At 47.7% G+C, this 13,667-nt stretch overlaps 1 protein-coding gene across 2 annotated transcripts in view; it reads left to right on the top strand.

The window, feature by feature from the left end:
* LOC109719472 (2-isopropylmalate synthase A-like) overlaps window positions 1-13,667 on the top strand; it is a 67,831-nt gene that overhangs the window by 14,809 nt on the left and 39,355 nt on the right. The gene's annotated exons all lie outside the window — the stretch shown is intronic.

Below are 13,667 nucleotides of genomic sequence, written 5' to 3' on the forward strand. Positions count from 1 at the left end.
GGAGGTTGGGGCAAATCGAGCCTGCACAAGCCGAGCTCGGGCTTAGGGTGTCACGCCCTGCCCCGAAACCACTACCAATTTGGCACGGTTCGGGCGCGGCGGACGGACCGCCGAACGGACAGCACCTCCCCTGTCTATCCAAGGCTCAACAACAGATTGAGTACAAGAATTTACCCAGGAGTTTAAATTCTAAAGGTACATAATCAACAGGGCACAAACAGTGCCAACAACAATAAGAGCAAGTAATCCACTAGATATACAAGTGAAAAAAAAAGAGAGTACTTTACTAATTATTACAATAGTTTGCTTTCATTTACATTTACATCATTTCTCAAAATGAATACATTTGATCATCCAAAATACATAGCTCTCCAAATCCTCACCTACATGAATCTCTCTCAATACATAGGTGTGCTAATGCAAGAAGGAAAGCCACTATACTACCACGGTCTCACTGCTCGGGCGCGATGCCCTTGCCGCGGTCCACTCTCGGCAACCTTGTGCCTACCACTGAAAATAGAGTGGGGTGGGAACTATCTTCCATAGTTCCCAGTGGGCCCGGCCGCCGACTTCGCCGGTCTCCCCACTAGGTCCAAGTGGGCACAAGTAACAACAAGATAGATATATAGATGGATATCTCAAAGCTGTAAATGACATAATAGGAAATCTATGCTACTGTGCCTATAATCATGTGTAATGAATGCATGCATCATATAGTAACGGTTTACTACCATGCTAACAAGTTCGATCCATATTCGAATAATAATGTTTTAATGACAATACTTGTTTTTCATTTACCCAATCTATGGCGAGACCTTTGGGTTCGCCCTCAATTCACCTTTCCATCCCAATTGGGTAGGGGAGCTCCATGTGCCCCCAAACCCGGGACTGCCTGTGGACCTCCATGTGGTCCCTATCGCCTGACACTCCGGAGTACTCGACGACAATCCTCTCGATGTGAGGATATGGATGGCTATACCACCCCAAATAACAGACCGTGAGCTTGATCTATCCTCTCCTCGTGAGGATACCCTACCATTTAGGGCCAACAACACAATCAAAGCTCGTCTATGTCCTCTCCATATGAGGATACCCTACGAACTAGGGTCAACATCACTCGAAAGTCATTTATTCCGACCATCATGCAATTGCACTTAGCTTTACTAAGTTCTTTGTTCACAAGGCATTTTCTAAGGGATCCACCTATCCCTAGGTTCTCAAACCTCTAGTGTCAAGTACACTACTTTAATGCCACTCAATATGTTCTTTAAACACTTAGATGCCATTTTCTATGTCACCAAACACCCATCGTGTCCATCTCTTTTCTTTAGCACTATAGGATTCACGTTTTGACCCAATCCTTACCTATTCATTTTCATCAAGTATTCCATATACACTAGGTTAGCATTTAGAAACATAAGAAAAAGGCATTACAATGCAATCCTACAATGCAACATGCAAGAGTTGAGATTATGCTATTCTAAGACATTGAAAAGAGCTCGGTTGCTTCGGGATGACACCCCCCACCTTTTATAGTCGTAGAGGTTCTAGAAATGCCCTTCGACGTTTTTTACGATGAAGTCTTGGCCTCCTTGGTCCAAAACAATGCTCAATCGGCCTTATCTTTCCGATAGCTTTAAATCCACTCGACGAATCGTAATTCCGACTTCGCCCTCGCGTTTAGACACCTAGCAATTAGGTTTATAAGGTCTCAAATGAGATCAATCTCATACTTTACCAAAAACCCCATTTTGGGTGCCCTAGGGTTCACATCTTGCCATTTGCACTTTACAATCCTAGCTCTAGCTCTAAGCCACCAACAAAGGTGCTAGAGGTCCATTTGACCTCATTTCCAACGCTCAAAACCCAAAACCCTAAGTTCCATAAGCTAGGGTTCAAGAGCTTACCTCTTGAGCTACTCCAATGGTGAGGAGAGGAAGAGGGAGATGCTCCAAGCCTCCTTGAGCTTGATCTCCTCCTTCTTCTTCTCTTTTCTCCTTCTCCTTCTTGTTCTTCTCTTTTCTTCTTCTTCCTCTCCTTTGTTCTTTCCTTTCTAGAGAGAAAGAGAGAGAGAGGGAGCAAGAGAGTGTGAGAGAGGGAGAGAAATGAGAGGCTGAGGGAGAGAGAGGGCCCATATGCCCATCTAATGTAATAAAATCCATTTTAGTCCCTCAACTTTCTATTATGTACACAGCCCTCACTGGGCATTTTTCACCCAGAGGGACCGGTCCCTCGTCGGGAAGACCGGTCCCCGAGAGCCCTCCCCGCGGCCTGGGGACCTTTCGCGTACGGGATCCGATCCCCGCTTGAGGGACCGGTCCCTGGGGGACCAGTCCTTCCTGAGAGGACGGTTCTCGAGAGCTGAATTTTTAGGACTTAGCCATTTTTGCCCTTCTCTTGCTGGTGTCGCACCTGGGGACCGGGGACCGGTTGCATCGACCTCCCCCGCAACCATCAGCTACGGGGACAGGTCCTACCTTCTAGGGACCGATCCCCGGGGACCGGTCCTACCTTCTAGGGACCGATCCCTGAGAGCAAAAAAAATCTGCTAAGTCCAGATTTTTGCATATTTGCTCTTGCGAACTAGACTCCAAAGCACTTTTTGTGTTTTGGACAACTTTAGCTTTCTCGAAGGGTATTCACTCAACAAATAGTCGATCCTGGACGAAGTACAATTCTCGGATTTTGAGAATTCATTTCCTTACATCCTCCTTTTCTTGAAAGGAGTTTCGTCCTCGAAACTAACTCAATTCTTACTTTAACCTACATTCTTACGTTACTCCTCGAATAGATAAGGGTGGTGCTTTCTCATCAGATCCTCGAGCTCCCAGGTGGCTTCGCGATCTTCATGATTGCTCCACCGAACTTTCATGTAGGGAATCTCGTGATTTCTCAACTTCCGCACCTCGTGCGATAACCATCACCGGAAACTCTTCGTAGCTCAAGTCTTCTTGAAGTTCCAGTGGCTCATATAGCATCGCGTGCTCGGGGTCGTGAATATACTTGCGAAGATTGGAGACATGGAATACATTGTGTACATCCGCGCTTCTTGAAGTTCCGGTGGCTCATATAGTATCGCGTGCTCGGGGTTGTGAATATACTTGCGAAGATTGGAGACATGGAATACATTGTGTACATCCGCGCTTCTTGAAGTTCCGGTGGCTCATATAGTATCGCGTGCTCGGGGTTGTGAATATACTTGCGAAGATTGGAGACATGGAATACATTGTGTACATCCGCGAGCTTCGGCGGCAAAGCAAGTCGATAGGCCATCGTGCCAACTCGCTCTAATATCTCGTAGGGTCCAATGTACTGGGGACTTAACTTTCCCCGCACTCCAAACCGCTTCACACCCCGCATTGGCGAAACTTTCAAGAATACGCGGTTGCCCACCGCGAACTCTATATCTCGACGGCGCCTATCCGCATAGCTTTTCTGTCTCGACTGCGCCGTGAGCAACCTCTTGCGAGCAAGGCAGACTTTCTCCTCCGCTTCTCGCAACACATCGGGGCCGAACTCGGCACGCTCACCTACATCGCTCTAGTGTATAGGAGACTGACACGTCCGCCCATAAAGAGCCTCAAACGGTGCCATCTCTACACTAGCGTGATAACTATTGTTGTAGGCGAACTCGGCCATCGACAGATGATCACACCAACTCCCCTTATAGTCGATGACACGCTCGCAACATCTCCTCCAGAGTTTGAATGGTCCTCTCTGTTTGCCCATCTGTCTGAGGATGGAATGCTGTGCTGAAGTCGAGCCGTGTGCCAAGGGCTTCCTGCATGCTCTTCCAGAAGTGTGAAGTGAACCGGGGGTCGTGATTTGACACGATCGATTTCGGCACCCCGTGCAGTCTCACTATCTCGTCGAGGTATACCTGTACTAGCTTGTCACCTGCCCACGTGGTGTGGATCGGCAAAAAGTGAGCCGACTTCGTTAATCGATCCACAATCATCCAAATCGCATCATGGCCGCCAGTCGAGCGAGGCAAGCCGACCATGAGGTCCATCGATATATCCTCCCATTTCCAAAAGGGGATTGGTAGGTTTTGAAGCTTTCCCGCTGGAAACCGACGCTCAGCCTTTACTTGTTGGCATACTAAGCACTTCGCCACAAAGCGCCCAATATCACTTTTCATTCCCGGCCACCAATAGTGCAGTTTTAAACCTTGGTGCATTTTGGTGCCGCCCGGGTGATCAGCATATGGAGACCGATGTGCTTCTTGTAGAATTAGCTCGCGAAGCTCTCCATTTTTCGGCACACCATCGGTTTCGAAACCGAAGTGTACCACCGGCGTCTACTCTGAAATTGCCGCCTCGTCCTTCCTTGATGTTGCGCCGTACCCTTTGGAGTTCTGAATCCGCGGATTGCAGGTCTTTGATCCTCTCCAACAAGGTCGGTTGGACGAGTGCCATCAGTTGGGCCGGAGCCTCAGGAGTAACCACCTCGAGGTTCATCCGCTCCATGTCTAACCATAAGGGTGTTTGATTTGTAACCCACATCGAGAGGTTCTCCGCCGATTTTCTACTCAGCGCATCCGCGACTACATTCGCTTTTCCGGGGTGGTAGAGGATATTGACGTCATAGTCCTTTAACAGTTCTATCCACCGCCGCTGTCGCATATTGAGCTATTTCTATATGAACAGATATTTCAGGCTCTTGTGGTTGGTATAGATCTCGCAATGGGCATCATACAAGTAGTGCCGCCACAGCTTCAAGGCGAAGATTACCGCCGCTAGCTCCAAATCGTGGATGGGGTAGTTCTTCTCGTAGCTCTTCAGCTAACCGGACGCATAAGCGATTACCTTCCCGTTTTGCATCAAAACGCCCCCCAATCTTAGATAGGAAGCGTCACTGTAGACTACGAAGTCTTCGCCCTGCACCGGTAGAGCGAGCACCGGAGTCGAAGTTAATCTTTCCTTCAACTCTTTGAAACTCCGGTCGCACTCTTCGCTCCACACGAACTTGGTGCCTTTCTGAGTCAGCCGGGTAAGTGGAATCACTATCTTGAAAAAGCCTTCCACAAACCGCCTATAATAGCCCACCAAGCCCACGAAGCTTCGAACCTCCATGACATTAGTCGGGCGCGGCCAATCCTTAATCGCCTCAACTTTCTTCGGGTCCACTGAAATTCCACCCGCAGAAATCACATGCCCTAGAAATGCGACTTCTCGGAGACAGAAGTCACACTTCTTCAACTTAGCATATAGCTTCTCCTCCCGAAGGACTAGAAGCACTATCCTCAGATGTTCGACATGTTCCTCGTCACTGCGAGAGTAGACCAATATGTCGTCTATGAAGACCACGACAAATCGATCCACAAATTCCCTGAAGACACGGTTCATCAAGTCCATGAACGCCGCTGGAGCATTCGTGAGTCCAAATGGCATGACCGTGAATTCGTAGTGCCCGTACCGTGTACGGAACGCAGTTTTCTGCACATCTTCCTGCTTGATCTTCAACTGGTGATAGCCGGACTGCAAATCTATTTTTGAGTACACACACACCCCTGTAACTGGTCGAACAAATCATCGATTTGGGGTAGTGGGTATACTTGATCTTGATCGTGACTCTATTCAACTCTCAATAATCCACGCAGAGTCGAAACGATCCGTCCTTCTTCCATACAAACAACACCGGAGCTCCCCACGGTGATACACTTGGCCGGATAAACTGCTTGTCGAGAAGGTCTTGCAGTTGACTCCTCAACTCTTTCAGTTCCGCCGGCACCATTCGGTACCGGAAACCAAGTCTAGGACGAACTCGATCTCCTGATCCAGTGGTACCCCCGGCAACTCCGCGGGAAACACATCCGGGAACTCCCGCACCACCGATATCTCCTCCAATGTCGGAGTCACTCGCTCCACTTCTACAACTGTTGCCAAGAATGCCGTGCAACCGCTGTTGACCAATTTTCTTGCTCTCGTCGCCGACACCGTCGCGACGAAGCTCGAGCTCTGACAGGCTCGATAGGTGAACTCTTCTTGTCCCGGCTGGCAGAACGTAATCACCCGACTCTTACAGTCGATCGTTGCGTGATACTTCGAGAGCCAGTCCATGCCCAAAATGACATCGTATGCCTCTAGCTTCTTGAGTTCAAGCATCCGAATAGGCATTATCCAGTCGCCTACTTGTACTGGACATGATGCGCACTCCGAGTAGGTGTTAAACGTCGACCCAGGGCCCTCAACTCGTCAGTTGTCACTCGCCTCTATGAGTATGCCATGCATGCGTGCGAATGATCTACTTATAAATGAATGCGTGGCTCCTGTATCAAATAAAGCCCTGGAGCGAACNGCACTTCTTCAACTTAGCATATAGCCTCTCCTTCCGAAGGACTTGAAGCACTATCCTCAGATGTTCGACATGTTCTTCGTCACTGTGAGAGTAGACCAATATGTCGTCTATGAAGACCACGACAAATCGATCCAAAAATTTCCTGAAGACACGGTTCATCAAGTCCATAAACGCCGCTGGAGCATTCGTGAGTCCGAATGGCATGATTGTGAATTCATAGTGCTCGTACCGCGTGTGAAACACAGTTTTCTGCACATCCTCCGCCTTGATTTTCAACTGGTGATAGCCGGATTGCAAATCTATCTTCGAGTACACACATGACCCCTGTAACTGGTTGAACAAATCATCGATTCGGGGTAGCGGGTACTTGTTCTTCATCGTGACTCTGTTCAACTCTCGATAATTTACGCAGAGTCGAAACGATCCGTCCTTCTTCCGTTCAAACAACACCGGGGCTCCCCACGGTGATACACTTGGCTGGATAAACTGCTTGTCGAGAAGGTCTTGCAGTTGACTCCTCAACTCTTTCAGTTCCGCCGGCGCCATTCGGTACGGAGCCTTTGAGATCGGTGCGGTACCGGGAACCAAGTCTATGACGAACTCGATCTCCCGATCCGGTGGTATCCCCGGCAACTCCGCGGGAAACACATCCGGGAACTCCCGCACCACCGATATCTCCTCCAATGTCAGAGTCACTCGCTCCACTTCTACAACTGTTGCCAAGAATGCCGTGCAACCGTTGTTGACCAATTTCCTTGCTCTCGTCGCCGACACCGTCGCAACGAAGCACGAGCTCTGACAGGCTCAATAGGTGAACTCTTCTTGTTCCGGCTCACGGAACGTAATCACCCGACTCTTACAGTCGATCGTTGCGTGATACTTCGAGAGCCAGTCCATGCCCAAAATGACATCGTACGTCTCTAGCTTCTTGAGTTCAAGCATCCGAATAGGCATTATCCAGTCGCCCACTTGTACTGGACATGATGCGCACTCCGAGTAGGTGTTAAACGTCGACCCAGGGCCCTCAACTCGCCTCTATGAGTATGCCATGCATGCGTGCGAATGATCTGCTTATAAATGAATGCCTGGCTCCTGTATGAAATAAAGCCCTGGAGCGAACTCCGTTAATTAAAACCATACCTGCCACAAGGCGATGCTCTTCCTCCTCCGCAGGCTCTTCTGCTTGGACCTGAGCGGCAAATACCCGCCCGCTCGGGGTCGATCGCGTCACCTCGGGTTGACGCGGCATCATAGCGCGTCTCGCCGATGCCGCCGTCGGTGGAACTCCTCCATAATGAGCCGGGATCGCCGGCGCCGATGCAATCGATGGGGCAAGTGAGGCTCCTCCTCCCGGGCAATCCCGTATGAAGTGCCCCGGTTGCCTACACTTGTAGTACTTGCCTTCGCGCTGCTCACAACGCGACACCAAATGGTCTCCGCCGCATATGAAGCAACGTCGTGCTCCACGGCTCTTTTGCTGAGTCTGTGGATACTTTGGGGGCTTCTTGGAACTTGCTTGTCCCCCCGAACCGCCGCCTTGGTGCTTCTTGCCCTTGTTTTTCGACTCGGCTAGCTTCTCACGCTTTTCTCGAACGTGGGCGTCACCATGCTCCGCCCAAAGCGCTCGGTCGAAGACCTCCGCAAAGGTCGTGAGCTTGAGTATTTGCACGGCCTTGTAGATCCCCAGCCGAAGTTCTCGCAAGAACCAATCGGCCCGGTCCGGGTCATCTTTCACTACGTCCGGGACGGTCTATGAGATGGGAGAACTCCAGCTCACACTCCGCCACTGAGCGGTCCCCTTGCTCCAACTTGCGGAACTTCTCTTGGAGCTTCCACTTCAATGTGTCCGGGAAGTAATTGGCGAACATCGCCCTCTTGAACTCCTCCCACAGCATCGGTGGAAAATTAGAAGGCCGAGCCCGCTTCACGCGCTTCCACCACACCTTTGCTGCCTTCTCTAAGCAGCGGGTGGCAAGATACACTTTATCTCTCTCCAAATTGCGCAGGTCTTCGAAGAGCCTCCATCGAGTTAACCCAAGACTCGACCATCTCCGGCTCCACCTGCTCACCCTCGAAGATGGGCGGATGGAACTTGTTGAACTTGATGAGAGCCGCCAACACGCGCTCTCCTTCCACGTCTTCGGCCGTCACGTCGGGTGTCGCCGATCCCGACGCGGCTTGAGGAACCACCGCCGGTAGGGGACGTGCCGCCACTGGGACCGCCGCAATGCCCTCACCCTCAGCTATTTCGGGTGCACGTGTCGAGGGTGCAGGCGGAACACGACTGTCTGTCGCCATCGCGTTCGTCGCCGCCATCTGCCGCTCCATCAACTCTTGGAGCCGCTCGAATCGAGCCTCCTGGTGCTGCACCACATCGGTCAATGCGGTCACTTGCGCCCGCAACTGATCCATCTCGTCCGATTCAGCCTGCTAGGGCACCTCAGGAGTCGGTGCCGGGGCAGATCTACGTGTGTAGCGTCTTGGAGACATTAGTCCCTGAAACGCAAATACTTGGTCAGTCATCTTAACCAATTACTTCGTCATGACTACGATTCATATAACGACTCAATAACAAAATTGGGCGGAAGCACACAACTGTACTCGTCCTAGGCTCTCGGTATCATGTCGTCGGCTGCCGACACAACCACCTCAAGACAAGAACTCATACAACTTGAATCTGTCTCTATTCACAACTAGAGACATATTATCAACTTCGACCCAATCAACTTAACTTCCGCCATCGTTATAGGTTCACGATCCACTCACGCACCTATAGCCTTAGGGTTCACCAACCTAGGGTCTCCTAGGTCATTCTAGACTTTCTCTCTCTACTTGCTCTTAATGCTCTGATACCACGAACACTGTCACGCCCCGCCCCGAAACCACTACTAATTTGGCACGGTTCGAGCGCGGCGGACGGACCGCTGAACGAACAGCACCTTCCCTGTCCACCCAAGGCTCAACAACAGATTGAGTACAAGAATTTACTCAGGAGTTTAAATTCTAAAGGTACACAATCAACAGGGCACAAACAGTGCCAACAACAACAAGAGTAAGTAATCCACTAGATATACAAGTGAAAAAAAAGAGAGTACTTTACTAACTATTACAATAGTTTGTTTTCATTTACATTTACATCATTTCTCAAAATGAATACATTTGATCATCCAAAATACATAGCTCTCCAAATCCTCACCTACATGAATCTCTCTCAATACATAGGTGTGCTAATGCAAAAAGGAAAGCCACTATACTATCACGATCTCACTGCTCGGGCGCGATGCCCTTGCCGCGGTCCACTCTCGGCAACCCTGTACCTACCACTGAAAATAGAGTGGGGTGAGAACTATCTTCCATAGTTCCTAGTGGGCCCGGCCGCCGACTTCGCCGGTCTCCCCACTAGGTCCAAGTGGGCACAAGTAACAACAAGATAGATATATAAATGGATATCTCAAAGCTGTAAATGACATAATAGAAAATCTATGCTACTATTCCTATAATCATGTGTAATGAATGCATGCATCATATAGTAACGGTTTACTACCATGCTAACAAGTTCGACCATGTTTGAATAATAATGTTTCAATGACAATACTTGTTTTTCATTTACCCAATCTATGGCGAGACTCTTGGGTTCGCCCTCAACTCACCTTTCCATCCCAATTGGGCAGGGGAGCTCCATGTGCCCCCAAACTCGGAACTGTCTGTGGACCTCTATGTGGTCCCTATCGCCCGACACTCCGGAGTACTCGACGACAATCCTCTCGATGTGAGGATATGGATGACTATACCACCCCAAATAACAGACCGTGAGCTTGATCTATCCTCTCTTCGTGAGGATACCCTACCATCTAGGGCCAACAACACAATCAAAACTCGTCTATATCCTCTCCATGGGAGGATACCCTACGAACTAGGGTCAACATCATTCGGAAGTCATTTATTCCGACCATCATGCAATTGCACTTAGCTTTACTAAGTTCTTTGTCCACAAGGCATTTTCTAAGGGATCCACCTATCCCTAGGTTCTCAAACCTCTAGTGTCAAGTACACAACTTTAATGCCGCTCAATATGCTCTTTAAATACTTAGATGCCATTTTCTATGTCACCAAACACCCATCGTGTCCATCTCTTTTCTTTAGCACTATAGGATTCACGTTTCGACCCAATCCTTACCTATCCATTTTCACCAAGTATTTTATGTACACTAGGTTAACATTTAGAAGCATAAGGAAAAGGCATTACAATGCAATCCTACAATGCAACATACAAGAGATGAGATTATGCTATTCTAAGACATAGAAAAGAGCTCGGTTGCTTCGGGATGACACCCCCTACCTTTTCCCATCTTTTATAGTCGTAGAGGTTCTAGAAATGCCCTTCGACGTTCTTTACGATGAAGTCTTGGCCTCCTTGGTCCAAAACAATACTCAATCGGCCTTATCTTGCCGATAGCTTTAAATCCACTCGACGAATCGTAATTCCGACTTCGCCCCCACGTTTAGACACCTAGCAATTAGGTTTACAAGGCCTCAAATGAGATCAATCTCATACTTTACCAAAAACCCCATTTTGGGTGCCCTAGGGTTCACGTTTTGCCATTTGCACTTTAGAACCCTAGCTCTAGCTCTAAGCCACCAACAAGGGTGCTAGAGGTCCATTTGACCTCATTTCCAAAGCTCAAAACCCAAACCCTAAGTTCCATAAGCTAGGGTTCAAGAGCTTACCTCTTGAGCTACTCCAATGGTGAGGAGAGGAAGAGGGAGATGCTCCAAGCCTCCTTGAGCTTGATCTCCTCCTTCTTCTTCTTTTTTCTTCTTCTTCCTCTCCTTTGTTCTTTCCTTCCTAGAGAGAGAGAGAGAGGGAGCAAGAGAGTGTGAGAGAGGGAGAGAAATGAGAGGCTGAGGGAGAGAGAGGGCCCATATGCCCATCTAATGTAACAAAATTCATTTTAGCCCCTCAACTTTCTATCATGTACACAGCCCTCACTGGGCATTTTTCACCCAGAGGGACCGGTCCCTCGTCGGGGAGACCGGTCCTCGAGAGCCCTCCCCGCGGCCTGGGGACCTTTCGCGTACGGGAACCGGTCCCCGCCCGAGGGACCGGTCCCTGGGAGAAAAGTGGCTGAGGAGGGTGGCGGCCGGCCGGAGCTCGGGCGGCGGCGGCCGGGAGGCGTGCGGCACACGAGGTGAGGGAGAAGGGGCGGTTGCGATCAGCTGAGCTGGTCAAGGGTTAGGGCTTGCACCATGCAAACCCTAGGTGGCTAAATATACATGAAGTGTAAATTGCGTATAAGTCCACCAAACTTGGATATTTAGAACTGAGTCCCTCACAGCGCGAGTAAAACGTGCGAACACACCCCTATATCCGATTTCACGCAAAACGGTACATAAAATATAGGGCTTTTCGCAAAATTACCTTTTCGCTATTAATGACCCCTCCTTGATCAACGCGCGATATCAGGAGATCGGTCTGTCAGATTTGCGAACGGATCGCACCAGTGCGATCAGCACGACAGAGACCTCAAACCCACAATGTTGTTTCGCCTGTTTTGGTCACCGATTCGCGACGAAACCCATCCTCTCTCCAATAGGCAATACCCGCACACAAATATATAGAATATATGTATCTCCAGTTTTCTCAAAATCCATGTCAAACTTGAGATCTGTTAGCGCCAATGGTTCCAGAATTGTCAGACCATTGAAAACGAGCTATTGGGTCACTATGAACGAAGTCCGATATATGCCGGAAGCCATCTCTACTCATTGGCCTCTTCGGAAATCCGGGTTACTATTTACTTTAAGTGAAAAGTAAAGATCGCGTAAAATTTTCATTCTAACTCGTTTTCCTCCGAAACTTAACGAGTGCTTTTGTAATTAAAATACATACAAAAACATCGTCAACAGAGAGTTTAGCTACACTGCCAAACTCTCAGTCCTTACAGGAATGCTTCGTAGTTTTTTATAAGAATGCCATTTAATTCAATTTTTTAACAATTTGAATCCTCTTTTTGTTATCTAATTAGCTGGATTTCTATTTTTTGTGATTCCTTGTTCTTTATTATTATTATTTTTTTAACGCATTGTTCTTTTGTAATTTAAATGCTTTGTTTTTCTTTTGCTTTTTCTATATAGCTTTTTTCGCTATTGATTCTATTAGTTTAATCAATGATCCTCTTGCAAGATCTAGAATGGTTACCGTTTATTTCTCTTCTTTTATGGAAATCTCTTTTGAGTTTGGAATGTAACCACTGTAGCCATTATGTTATTTTTTGTTTTAAAAATGACAGAAGAGTCTTGCCCTCTAGGAGAGAAGCTTCACACGTTGGGTGGGGAACATTCACTGAATGGTCTCTCTTTGGCCAAGTTTGTCTAAAGGCCATATCTTTCTTGTTTAGAAAATTGGTTTGAATATTATACCGCAAAGAGTATGTTTAGATGGAGAGAATTGATAGGATAAATGAGAAAAGTAGAAGAGAATCATTTTCTCCTGTTTGGTTTGAATTACAAATGATAAATAGGGAGAGAAAAAGATAGAAAATTAACCCCACGTTTTTTGGATGCCTGTTTTGCCTTGCTTTGCTTTCATTTTCAGCTAGTACATCCTGTAGTGGAGCGCTTAGCAGAAGTTTCAAGCTTCCATTTGAGTCACGAAGCTAAAATGAGATCTTGACCCCCAAAGAAGAAGCTCCAGTTTTGAGCTTCAGAACTTGTTGGGGAATTTTAATGTAGTGTTTCTACTGATTGCACTACAAAAATAACACTTTGTTGAACATCACTGTACATTAGGGCTACACAGGACCTAAGTTCAATAGCATAATATAGATTTTATGAATGATCTTTTGAAAATTTAGGCAGCTTTAGTAGGGTGGTTTTTGTTTTCTTCTGGTGAATGTATTAATCATATAACAAACCTTTACAATCTTGGACTTGTTTCATCCTTATCAAATCATTGTATCATTGTTCTATGCTCTCTGCTTTTGTATCTACGTTAAGGGGTTCGTCAAATTGTTTATGCTACGGTGTGACAATCTTGTTATATCTTTCTACCAACTTATTGCCATGGTACTGGTAGTTTTTTTGGTGCTCGGAGGTGCCCCTTGTTTTTCCCTGTGCTGTGCAACATAAGGTCAGTGTTGTGCGTGCTGCAATGCAATACGGCTTGATAGAGAGCTCTAAGATGGCCTTTCAAAGAAGTGACAATTAGGGGTTGATTTAGTGTTTTGGGTTCGTGAAGTTAAAACCGTTTCAAAATTTGTGTTTGTGTTACCACTGCCCAAGTTAGAATTTAGAGTCAGAACTCCCTCTTTATAGTGTAAGTTATGTGGACCTTCGTTTGAATAGCATGTATAAGCCCAACTTCACCG

The sequence above is a fragment of the Ananas comosus genome, linkage group 13 (genome assembly GCF_001540865.1).
Source record: "Ananas comosus cultivar F153 linkage group 13, ASM154086v1, whole genome shotgun sequence".
Classification (NCBI taxonomy): Eukaryota; Viridiplantae; Streptophyta; class Magnoliopsida; order Poales; family Bromeliaceae; genus Ananas; species Ananas comosus.